This window comes from Camellia sinensis, chromosome 1, assembly GCF_055761805.1.
Source record: "Camellia sinensis isolate YWXY chromosome 1, ASM5576180v1, whole genome shotgun sequence".
In the NCBI taxonomy this organism is placed as follows: Eukaryota; Viridiplantae; Streptophyta; class Magnoliopsida; order Ericales; family Theaceae; genus Camellia; species Camellia sinensis.
Genome location: NC_138961.1, coordinates 86,344,777 through 86,357,970, shown reverse-complemented (window position 1 = coordinate 86,357,970; position 13,194 = coordinate 86,344,777). Strand labels below are relative to the sequence as shown.

General features: G+C 34.1%; 1 long non-coding RNA gene across 10 annotated transcripts; it reads left to right on the top strand.

The window, feature by feature from the left end:
* Positions 1-281: 281 nt before the first annotated feature.
* On the top strand, positions 282-4,550 carry LOC114266910 (uncharacterized). 10 transcript variants are annotated; one of them, XR_014336731.1, is made up of 7 exons: positions 282-521; positions 664-714; positions 1,753-1,864; positions 2,028-2,133; positions 2,841-2,915; positions 3,762-3,876; positions 4,456-4,550. It is a non-coding gene; the product is annotated as an uncharacterized LOC114266910 (long non-coding RNA). The 10 variants fall into 10 exon arrangements; XR_014336727.1 differs by having other exon boundaries at positions 3,732-3,876; XR_014336729.1 differs by lacking the exon at positions 2,028-2,133 and having other exon boundaries at positions 4,485-4,550.
* Positions 4,551-13,194: the final 8,644 nt, after the last annotated feature.

Sequence of the window (13,194 nt, the reverse complement as noted above, 5' to 3'; positions counted from 1 at the left end):
TAGAGATGGGCTGGCCCAGTAGGATATCTTTGAATAAGCTCGGTCCACTTTGGTCTTTGGTGATAGGTTCGGCCCATCGTTTCGATCCATAGATTAAGTTCTGCCGCTTGGCCCAATCCAGTATCGCGGCTGGACTAGCCTTTCCACTGCGAGTTGGGCCCAAGTGCTTGAGGACTTTGGTGGATTGTTGATGATGTAATTGGGCTTAATTGGCTGTCCCATTTGTTTACCCAACTCCACTGGACTTGAGTTTAATGGATTGGGCCGATCCAAGGCTTGGATCACTACTAGAAAAATGACTTTTTGCGTCACTTCTTTTGCAACGGTCAAACAAGCGGTCACAAAAAAAAAAAAAAGAAAAAGAAAATATCAGCAACAGCCATAACTTATAAGGGATGCAAATAACACGACTTTCTTTAATTAATTTTCCCCAATTTCAATTTCATAACTTTCTCTCTCTCTATGATGGAAGCTCTCAATGTGCCTTAGCTCTCTCTCGCACTCACCCATGGTCGTCACAGGTATGGCTCACTCTCTCTCTCTCTCTCTCCCCTTCAATTTCTCAATCTCTCTTCTCTCTTCTCTCTCTCTCTCTCTCTCTCTCTTAAATTGTTTCTGAATTCAGAAACTTGTAATGTACCTGTCAATTTGTTGAATTTTCAGGTGATTTCATTGCAAATTAGGTGATTTCATCGGTGTCTTGTGAGAATACAAGTAATTTTTCAATCCTCAACCTCCTCTATCACCTCTGCTTCTCTCTCTATCTGACTTAGGAAATCTAGGTTTTTAATTATTTGCAATTCTTTCTTTTCTTATCTGAAATGTTTCTATCTATTTTCAATTCTTCTCACATATACATGCATATTTATATACACACATCTGAATTCGATTATTTTTTGTTCTGCGATTCATAGCCAATTTCGCAAATTTCATAGAATTTAGGAGAGATACTGTGAGAGAGCAAAAGTTAGGGTTTGATTCATTTACTTTTTATTCTCCTCTCTTTCTCTCTCTCTATGGCTTTGTTACTCACAATTACATATAGTTTTTAAAAAGAATTTATGACGCTATTCAAACAAAAAATTTCTATAGCCTAAATTTTGTATAGACTTGTTTTATTTTAATATTTTGTCTGATGAAGGTGCATTGGAATTTTAATTGAATTTTTTTGTAGTATAGCTAGTGTTTTGTTTATTTATTTATTTATTTGAACTTTTTACAGCTTAAAAAAATTAGTTTCATATTAAAGTTAACATGTGAAGCACAATAATAATTTTCTCCACATTTACATTCTGAAAATTCACATAATAGCAGTAAGAATAATAGCATCTAGCTATTTCGATTTGTATTTTCAGTTTAAATGTATTTTGTAGCTCCGTAAACCCTGGTGTTTAAGCCCTTTTTTGGTAATTGTTCGACTTAGCCCCTGTTATTTTTGGTAATTGTTCGACTTTGTTCCTATCTATTAGTTCATTTGTCTTCATGTTGAATCAAAATTACCGCTTCTCTAAACCTGATTTGCTGGGTATATTATTTTTAATAAAAAGTGATACTGTCATAAAACTAATCAAGTAACCTATCACAGTATAAATTACACACGTATTTGTACATGTAATTAGATTTTTTATCAAGCATTTGAATAAAATTTGTTTACATATGGTTATGTGATTACGTCAAGAACCAAGGGCTTGATCAAATAAATTGAGCAACGTATTCTTTTGTTGATGATAATCCTCTCAAATTCTATATTAGGCGTATCAATGGCATCACTGACGGAACTTTCTTTCCACTGGACTGGTTTCATTAGTGCGATGATTTCAAATATTGCATTCACTTACAGGAGTATCTATTCAAAGAAGCAATGGTAATGTCTTTCACAACATGTAATTATTCTTAGAATTCTAAATTGTGGTTTTAATTTTATGGAATGGAAGAGTGTGGAAGAACACAATTAAGGTCCCCTGCTTGACCTTTAATAATGCTTGATTATCTCTTATGTTGCTTTCGACTTTTCTAAATGCAAGAAGTAATGGTGTTGAACACTTGACACGCGTAAGACTTAAAAGAGTACAGGATTTGTGTCCAATGTGCCTAGTTGGACATGCACCCAGTATCTCTTGCTTAGTCTATTAGGTAATTTTTATAACACTAAACTTTACTGACTAGTATCTTTTTATATTGTGAGTGACAATGTTAATATCAATTTGGTATAAATATAAAATTGTGGAAAGGTTCTTTCATTGAATAATGGTTAATAATATTGTGACAGGATACTTCTCTTACTCTTCCCTAAACCAAAGCATACATGATTAGTCAAAACTGTAAGCTTATATAGACTAACAACACTAACTAATATAAGCATGGATCAAGTTCATAATCCTATGTTGAACAAACTTTTAACTTCAAGAAGTGCTTGTAGTAACTTATTTTCAAATCTCTAATTCAGCATCTCAGGCCATGTCAGGTTCTATAACAAACCTAATATTCAGTCATAATCCTACGTTCTCTATATACAGTGTGCCTGGAAGTTTGTGTGTGTAGGCTAGACCTTAGTACACAGAGATAAAATAAAGGACAATTAAATTAACAGTGATGGTGTACTCTATATGTGACTAATTGGTTTTAAATCAAAATTAAAATATAGGATATATACATGGGGTTGATGATTGATCTATGCCATAGGTTTGATCCAAATAAAAAATGAAAATAGTGTGATAAGAGTGTAAGCTATCTTCTTTGATGATATCAATGCACATGAAAACATTTTGAACTTCCATGAAGTACATAACTTTCTCCCAATTTTTGAGGTCTTCTATGATGGTTGTTTGTCTCTTCTTCAGTGATCTTGGAAATGCAGCATTATCTGGCCAATTTTTGGTCCCTTAGCTTGGCCAGCTCAAGAATTTACAGTACTTGTAAGTCTATTTTTATGTGTTTGCCTAAATGCTGCCTTGGATTTTTTTAGTTTGTCTTGATATTATTACTTTCTATTACTAAACCATCCCTCCCTTTCTCACTCTATGTTGTCTGTCAGACCATAGTAAAAAAGCCTTTGTAATTATTATTGATCTAAAATTATTGATCATCTGTACTGTTCAGCTGTTAACATTATTGATCTAACAACTATAAGCAGTGATCTGCATTTCTAGAAAAATATTCATGTTAAACATTAGGTTGGGCATTACATTTTATCTCTCATCTGTTTTTCATTTTGTGAAATCTTTGTGTGCAATTAATTGATTCTGTTAATTTGTTAAATATTGATGCTGGCCACTGCCATATGCGTCCTTGTTACAATATCTATAAGGGAACACATTGTTTCCATACACCATAACAGATCACCAATATATATTTCACTAATGTTTCTAAATACTTTTTAGTGTTCTACAGAAATGTAAAAACTGATTTTTATGATTCTGTTTTCCTCACAATATTTCTGAAATATGCACTAATGCAGGGGATCACTACCTAAAACCATTTGTAATACCGAAACTAGAAGTCAGAGTGAGCAGAAGAACTAGTGCAGATGAACCTCTATTTTTCTAGAAATAGAGATTTGGATGTTAGCATGGTTCTATATTGAGAAATGCTATATCTCAACTGATAGTTATATGAGAATAAATTATACATATTTAAACCATGGGTTCTTATTTAGATATCAACACTACACAGCTCTCCAAATAATCATAGTGCACCTGATAGCTTATAATCATTGAATTATTTATTTGAAGGTGAAAATTGCTTGCCCGGTTCTCAAATAGGTACAAGTCATCCAAAGAACAAGGGAGGAACAGAGCCATTATTTCATCTTACTAGCGCACATTTTTATCGAGCCTAAGTACAACTTATCATTGGTTGATGCTGGAGCCTCAGAAGGTATACAACGCCATGACTTTTTGAAAAGAAAAGAAAAAAATGCTATAGTTTTGTATTTAGCACCATGATCTTCACTTCAAAAATGCTATAGTTTTTGAATTATTATTATTTTCTGTCATGTTTAGTTTGCAAGTGTTTTGTGTTGTAATGAAAAACTATTGACAATTCATTGTGCCTATTTTATTTTTCCAGAATCATGAATATAACTATGAGTCTGTGACTATATGTAAATCATAAAAAGAAGGAATGACAAAGATTAAAAAGATTAAAAAGAGATGCAGACGCATAGGGTTAAGGCTTAACTTGTTGGGTTATGTTGTTGTTCTAGAAGAACCTGTAGTACCCAAGATGAAGGTGCTTCAAAATAAAGGCATAAAAACGCATAATAGTTATTCCTCTATTCTTTTTCAGCAGAGAAGTTTGTCTGTGAACTTCTAATGGGTTACACAATATCTTTGAAATTTTTGTACTCTTTACTGCTTATGTTCAGTTTGTTCCTTGATAAAATTTCAGTATTGAGTGTATTAGTTGATGTTTTAAAGTTATTTGAACTTTTTACTTCATTTCTATACTTCAAAGGTGATCTTCATACATTGTCAATGATCCAGTTATGGGATAGCTGCAATTGTCAAGGACCAAGGAAGTTTGCTGTCCTACACCTTCAGTTTGGCAAGGTATGGCTTGATTCTGTTATAAATATTTAGTGATCTAAGTATCTAATTTTTTACTCTAGGTTCCCTAGTGTAGAGAAAGAGGTACAAATTTTGACTTCGTACTTGATGTGCTTTGGTAATTTTCAACTTTCAAGACAATCGATTTAGGCCCTTCTCTATTGCTATTACTATGTAACTATGTTTTGTATACCTCATGCACGATCTCTGTCTGCCATCCAGTATATGTAGATTGCACGCTAATACTTGAGCTGCTTTGCTTTCTTTCTTTCTTTCTCTCTCTCTCTCTCTCTCTTAAAGGAGATGAAAAAATTAGAAGATGTCTGTAATCTCAAGAGTTGCTGCTCTTCTTCCGAATCTGTAACAAGACTATGAAAGATTCTTAGAATCAGAACTACTGTAACGTCAAATGTTCTTTGTAATTGCAAGAGATGAAAAACCTTTGTAGGATTCTTTTATGAACTTTTTGTTATTGTTGCACACTTTCTTCTTTTTTTTTTTGAAGAAAGAGAATTTTATTAAGAGAAGAAATGGAAAATAATGCATGAATGTTGAGATTTTTGCAAATATGTCTTTACATTTATGGTATATAATATTTGAATATATATACATGTATATCTATTATATATATATATATGATTGTAGGTTTATTTATTTATTTATTTTTTTTTTGCGACAGTAAGAAGATGGTTGCTAATACATTGTAGGCATTTTTTAAACTTTTTTGCGACGGCAAAATATCAGTCGCTATAAGTAGGTTAGGCAGTCGCAAATAGTTTGCGACTGCTGTTTTGCTGTCGCAAAAAGTATTTGCCACCCCCATATTCGCGACCCTTCTTTGCCGTCACATAGGCCGTCCCAAAAAGTTTTTTGCGACTGTTTTGGGACGATTGAACTTGGGTCGAGTTTACATCAGATCGAGTCAAGTTTACATCAGATTGAACTTAGCTTGTTTAATAATTGAGCTTGGTTCACATTAGATTGAGTCAAGTTTACATTAAATTGAACTCAGCTCGTTTAATAATCGAGTTTGGTAATAAGGCTCGAGCTCGACTCATTTGGTAATTGAACGAGCTGCAAATAAGTCGAGTTTTGAACTGTTTATAAACAGTTTGACTCATTTGCAACATTAGGTGAGACAAGGTCATTTTACTTCATTTAACATCATTTATAATACTTCACAAACTGATTTAGGTGATTTTAAAATAGCACTTCACAACATTCATCAATTGATATCTCTTAAATTTAAAGAAAAGTTATTAGGTGCTTTTAAAATAGTACTTCAAAATATTCATCAATTGACATATCTTAAAATACCAATATAAAGGTAACTATAGCAATAGGTGCACATGCAACACAATTGAACTTTAACCTTTAAATTTAATTTGTAAAAATGTAATTTATTTTTAGTTTGTTGAGTGGTCAAGACATATGCTAGCAACTTCAGTTAAATAATAGTAGGTATGAATGGTCCATTTTGAATGATTGCTTGATTTCGGCCATATTTGCTTCTCTCATTATGTGTTTTAAAACTTTATTTTTTTTCAAGCCAATAAAATTACCGTGTGACTGATGTGCCTTTCCCTATCTCTACATTTTTTTAACCATATTTAAAATCAATTGACATATCTTAAAATACCAATATAAAGGTAACTATAGCAATAGGTGCACATGCAACACAATTGAACTTTAACCTTTAAATTTAAATTGTAAAAATGTAATTTATTTTTAATTTGTTGACTGTATGTTAGCAACTTCAGTTAAATAATAGTAGGTAAGAATGGTCCATTTTAAATGATTACTTGATTTCGGTCATATTTGCTTCTCTCATCATGCGTTTTAAAAGTTTATTTTTTTCAAGTCAATAACATTACCATGTAACTGATGTGCCTTTCCCTATCTCTACATTTTTTTAACCATATTTAAAGACTCTGAACTTATTGATTGATTGATTGCTAAAATAAAAAATTATTGATTGATGTCAACTAATTGATCATATATTTTTCTACTTTTTCAAAAGGAAAAAAAAAAAAGTTTTAAATTCAAGCGATATAACAAACTAATTGACGTGGTCCCAAAAATAGACTTTTTTTTTTGTTTCATTTTTTTTTTCTCTTGGTCCATCTATTTGATAGACCTCCTCTCTTTCTTTCTTTTTTCTTTCTTTTTTTTTCCAATTTTTTTATAACTCAATATTTAGCCTGCTAGCCAGACTAATCTGAAGGATCAATCTCACCGTTTGTTAGTGGAGACCCTATTAAAGTTAGAACAAAGTCCCGTATGGACTGACCCTATGAAATTGTTTGCACTACGTCCGATTTCCTAATGTGGACTCACATCGATAATCTAAACCATTCATCTTATACAACTAATAAAGAAAATTATTCATGCAAAAAATTAAGTTGGCCAACATCAATTGTCAAACTATTAGATCATTTTTATTTATACGGCCTATGTATTGTTAAGAATAGGGCATTCATTTGTTGTAATATATATGTGATTTAATCATGTGATTATTTATGTTTGATCAACTTATTTTTTTGCATGCATGTTTTTCTCAATTTGTTATATAAAATGAACCGCTCAAATCATGAAGTTTAGTCCCATAATACGCCAACTTTACCTATGAAGCTTAAATTTTCAGCCTTAACAAATCCAATGTCGTTTGCACTTAGGAGATTTCAAACCTAAAATTTTAAAGATATTACACTATAGACGCCCTATTTTTTGCCGCCCTTACGACTTGGACGTCACAGCTTACACACCCAATGATGAGTGTATATGCTTGATAAGTGCTCGAAGTTCTTGCACCTCTGTTACCTTATTTTTGGACCAAAACCTTGGATTTTCAAGCTTGTAACCTTTTGTGGCCTGCTGGCCACTGCTATTGGCTGCCGGCCATTGCTTCTGGTTGCCAGCCACTAATGTGGCCTACCGGCCACCAATGTGTTTTGCAAATATTTTTCTGCCAGCTGTGTCTACTGTTGGCACAGATGCATGCACCTTCCTACACATGTATATCTTGATATTTCTGAGAAAGTTGCTTGGTTTTCTATATATAGGAGGCCTCCCCTTCCATTTTTAAGGTTGGAATTTTTAGAGTAAAAATTCTCTCTCTCTATCTCTCTCTCTCTCTCTCTCTCTCTCTCTCTTAAATTTCTTAGCTTTTTGCAAGCTTTTGCCTATACACTCTTAATCAAACCTCTCGATCTTTGAGTTGAGGTACCTTTGAGCCTTGTTTGAGCTCTTGAGGGTGTGTTTGTCTTGATTTGTTGCCTAGAATTGGTTCTCCTCTTCAAGAGGCCATCATGCAATGAAATTGCATAGATTGATGGTTTGTGAATCAAGTTTTACTACTCCTTTGAGTTGTTCAAATGATGTGGAGAGGTAAATTGCAAACAAACCCTTGAGAATACCCTGTCCGTGCTTTGTTTGACCTTTGTTGCAGCAGGACAATCCAGTCATCAGTGGTCGACAGGCTACCTCCTATGGCTAGCAAGCCACCATCAGTGGACGGCAAGCCATCTGCCGGCCACCTGTGCAAAATCTAACAGTGTACTTTTGAAGCAGAACAAAGTTGGGTCTGAGGTGGGAATCAGTGCAAGTGTTCTACTATGCAAAAGAGGCATTTGGCAGCAGAAACAATGGCTTTTTCAGGTGGAAGTTCGTGCATGCATAAGCCTTCCTCGTTTCCCGAGGCGGAGTAATTAAAATAGCTAGCTTAGCACTCTTTTCATGTTGTATTCATGTAAATAGTTAGTTCAATTAGTCAGTCAACTTGTTGTAATAATTAGTTAGTTAGAATCGTTAGTTATTTTGTTGTAATAATTAGTTAAGTAGCTTAGTTAATTTATTCATTTCGCTTTGTAATAGTTAGTTAATTCGTAGTAATTAGCGTAGTAAGTTAGTTCATTCAGACTCTCCTTCGTGAGGGCGTAATATTGTAATAATGTGTGTGTCTTCTAACCCCACGTCTTTCACCCTTTTATTTACTAGCTTATGATGGTTTGTTTAGGACATCATGTTTTGTTTAGCATACTCCATGTTTGCATCTACTTGTCTTGCATGCACCAAGGCTCGGTACATCATTCTAAACTTGCATTGTTAGTTTAATACTTCTTTAAATATGTGCTTAGACCGCATGCTATTAAATTGATCCATACGCTATATTAGTAACCAAGCTTATTAATTACATCTTGCATGTATTGCATTAGTCATGTTGCATAATTAGGATCATGCATTTTTCAAACTCTTTTATCTTTTTGGCTTGGAGTACTAGGTGAGCCTTTACTCGCTTTAGCATGTCGCATGCATGTGATTGTTTCCATGTCTAGAATTTTTTCCATGAGGCCAAATGGTTAATTGATAAATTGTTTGAATGTCTATGGATGAAGGCTAATTGCTTGAATTGTAATAATTTGAGTAAAGTTCATATGCGATCACTTTTTTTAAGTGGTACATATTCGAAACAATTTTCAAAACAAACATGAGATCAAGTGTTCTAATTCTTGCAACTTAGTCTATACTTGTGTGCACATCACATAGTAAGTTAGCCTAATAATCAGAAGAAGAGCATAATGTAGACACGATTCACATCATGATTACTAGAGGCCGATCTTTGATCGGGCGAGCGGGGGTGCTCAATTCATGACATTCCCCTCTCTTACCTAAGTTCCCGAGCCGAGACAATCTTGGTGATGACGAACACGTGGCCTTTGGCATGAGTCATGGGTTTCCTAAATTTTTCAAAAATATTTAGGTGACGATTCTGTATCTGCTAAAGCAATTCATTTTTGGCAATTTGATTCAAAATTGATTTCCCAAAAGATTTGTCAGATTTGGACTCTTTGGTGTTTATCTATTTCACATTGCACTTGTGAGATCAGATTCAAAACCGCGGGAGTCCGATACTATAAGGCTTATTCATCCTCAGAAAGCAGGCACGAAAAGTCGAGCTACACGCGCTCCCAAATCCTGACCTTGACCTCTCCTTTTAACTCTTTGCGTTTTTTGTTTTAGTACGTTATTCTCCTGTTGAATTTTGTTTTTCTTATAAAAAAATACATAAAATGGGATAAGTAATAATAAAAAAAAAAAACCACCACAAGAACAAGAAATGTCAGATAAAAAAAAAAAAATTGATTGAATTGCACATTACAAATTTATGAGCAATAAAAACATCATAATAATAGGCAAGATTTCATGTGTATAAACCAACTCCTCACAGAACTAATCCTTACCATAACCAAAATATTTGTTGTTTGTTGGGATGTTCCTTCGACAATGCTACATATAACCTTGTCATGACTATAATATGGTAAATACTAACACGTGATCTTTTGACTTGGACACATCTTGTAAAGTTGTTGTTGTTGTTGCTGTTTTTTTTCTTTTTTTGGTCTATAAACCCAAAGGAAATTTTATAGTGTGCACTCCTTTAGGGGTGCATATCATATGCATCCTATCAAAAAAATGTGTAATTTTATTACATAATGTTTTAATATCAAATACAAAATACGTAACATCACCACAAATTGGCATAATAAAGTGACATACTATAAGCCCAATGAAACTCTTATGTACTTGATAAAGTAAATAATTTAATTCCCAAAATATGCATCTTGTGCCATTTTGGTTCCTGTTATTTCAAATGTGTCAATTTAGTCCCCAACATATTAATTTTGTTACTAAACAGTTCCTCTCTACCTTTGTTTCCATCTACAAATTAATCGAAAGTAAAGGAATTTTGTCAAATCAGCAAAACAAGAGAAAAATAGTCCCCAAAATATGCGAATTGTTTAATTTGGTCCTCAATATTTTCAATTGTGTCAATTTAGGCCCCCGACTTAGGGAAATTTTATTTCCACGCATCTTTTATCTCTACGCACATCAAATCTCAGTACACACACTTATGAATTTGGTTATATATTATTATTCTCATTCCACATATCACATATTCCAATTATAACCCTTACTCAAATCTTATACACACACCACCTAAATAGGTTTCCACCCACGATAAACACAACCACACACCCACCCACCCACATGGATAGCTACATAACCTAACTCCGTTAAAGACCCACGGTGAAGACCCAATTCCATTGAAGACCTACATTCTATTGCTTTGTTGAATGTAAGTAATCGATGAAGAAGAACGAAGAAAGCAGATTCTTAAAAAATTGGGTCTTGAATTTGATTTATATCTCCAACAATCTTCGCTGCTTTGACACCAATGGCGAGAAATTGTGAGTATGAATCTGAATTAGTGGAATTACATTAGATAAAAAATTGATTCAAATACAAAGAATAATTAGATACATATATATACACACAGAGAAACAAGAACATACATATACACAAATTATATACATATATAGAAACTGATTAAGGAGAGATTAATGGGTTCATGAGCTCATCAAACAATTCCATGCAAAAATGACCGAAAATGGAATGGATTTTCTCGTCAATAAAATGAAATGGTTCCTGAGCTCATCAAACAAGAACATCCATATACACAAATTCTTTGTTCTTGAGCTTTGTGGCACACGAAAGAACAACAATGACACCACAAATTTATGTGTACAAAGTATGGGTGTCGTGCAAGAATAAAGCCATGTCTTCCATTAAAACAAAGATTTTCCACCAAAAAGAGACTTTAATTAAAACGTGGCCATAAACTTGGACTAACATGAGCAACACTCATAAAAACACCAAAAAAACCAATTTTGCATAGAAGAGCATATATACTTGGATTATTGAAAGGACAATGCAACAAGGACAAGCACATGCTATGGAGATTAAGTGGACTAACCTGTTCGCCCACTTTCAGCGTCTTACATGAAATAAATAAATTAAATATGATCCTAATATGCAACTAATACATACAAAATGCAATCTAACCTCGTTTGGAGGCCACTAAATGATGAATATGTACAAAAGAGCAAATTACAAATTAGAGAGAAAATATGAGAAACTATATGATGATTCAAATCAAGTCGAACACATGATTTCTACATGGTTAAATGAACCTACACATTTTGTTCTAATGAAAATAGAAGAGTCATGGTGAAAAAGGAGGGAAAGATTAATAAATATGCAAGCTACATGATGTATAGATGAACTAGAAACCTAGCAACGATTTGTTACTGAAAACATGGATAAAAAAGATACTGAAATAATATAAATATAAGAAGTTACTTGTTGCTTGTAGATCTTCCTCAAGCAAAGGTTTCTTATTATAGTTCAAAACTCCAAGTCTTAGGTTGCTTTTGATTGCCTTTAGGTTGCTATTAAGGTAGGAATTTTGGAATTGGGGTCAAGGGAGACTGTTTTTATCTCACAAGCTCTCAACACTCTCAAAGGTCTTAATTTTCTAACCCCTTGAAAGAGGAGGGTGGGAGAAGGGGTACTTTTATTAGCACTCCTAACTTAGGAAGGAAGCTAGAGGAGGCTGCTAGAGTTAGCGATCGCTTTCTCTCTAGCGCCTCTCTTCAATTCTATATTTCCATCCTTGCAAAGTTTTCATTTGTGTTTGTCGGGGAAGGAGTGGTCGTACACAGGAAGTGCGGCTGTACAATCCAAATGCGGGGTGAGTTGAGGTGTGGCTTTGCATGGCCTTTGCCTACTTATTGCCCAAGCAAGCTCAAATAGTCTTTGGATCAATTTTTTGATAAAATTGATCAGTAATTTTGGAAAATACTACCAATCCAAGTGCAATTGAGCATCCTTTATCTCTCAGGGTTAGAAATTTGATTTTTGGCTGAAAAATGGGTTCAGGGGTATTTTTCTCATTTTTACAAAAAGTTAGTTTTTTGGGCGAAATAGGGTTTAACAACCTTAAACAATTTCCAACATTACAAGGGTGGAGGTATTACTATTTCATTATCGAGAGGCCTACAAACGCCCAAAGTCAAAGGATCAATCAAAATGGGGTGTCTACAATTGCCTCTTTTTGGCAGAGCTCAATCAATCATGAAGTGAGAAGAAGAATATGTCAAAGATCTAAGACTGTTCTAGTTGACAAAACCCTAAGGCTTAAGGCTATACCAAACAAACATACAAGTGATTGAACCTACAAGTTCCCTACATATCCTTGACTACAATGAATCAGATCAATATAGTTCGGGGGTGATTGTGCAACAATCCATATGCGAGTGTGTGTGTGTGTGTGTGCGCGCGCGCGCGCGCGCAATAGGCACTTAATCATTCATCCAACCATGCGATTTTCCAAAAAGAGAGGGTGAGCGAGCTATACTTTCCTTACTCACCTTGTCGTATCAAAGCCTATGTCGAGTTTCTGTACATTCTGTTCCAAGTTTGCTGAATGTGCTAATCCTAGAAATTTTTCAAAGAACAATATTCCCAAGTAATAATACACACCACAGTGTGGTTAGCATGATGCCATTTTGTGCCACTTCTTCATCTACGGTGCTTATACTATTTCTTTTTATTTTGTTTTGCTCCATCATTGCTCCCTTTCAAGGTGAGGGGTAAATAGTTCCCATTCCATTCCATTCCATCATCACGCCTTACGAGGTGGGGGTTTATTATTTCTTGAGCCATTCTGTTCCATCTTTCTGCCTTACAAAGTGGGAATTTATTTTTTCCCAAGCCGTTTCATTCCATCCTCAAGCCTTACAATGTG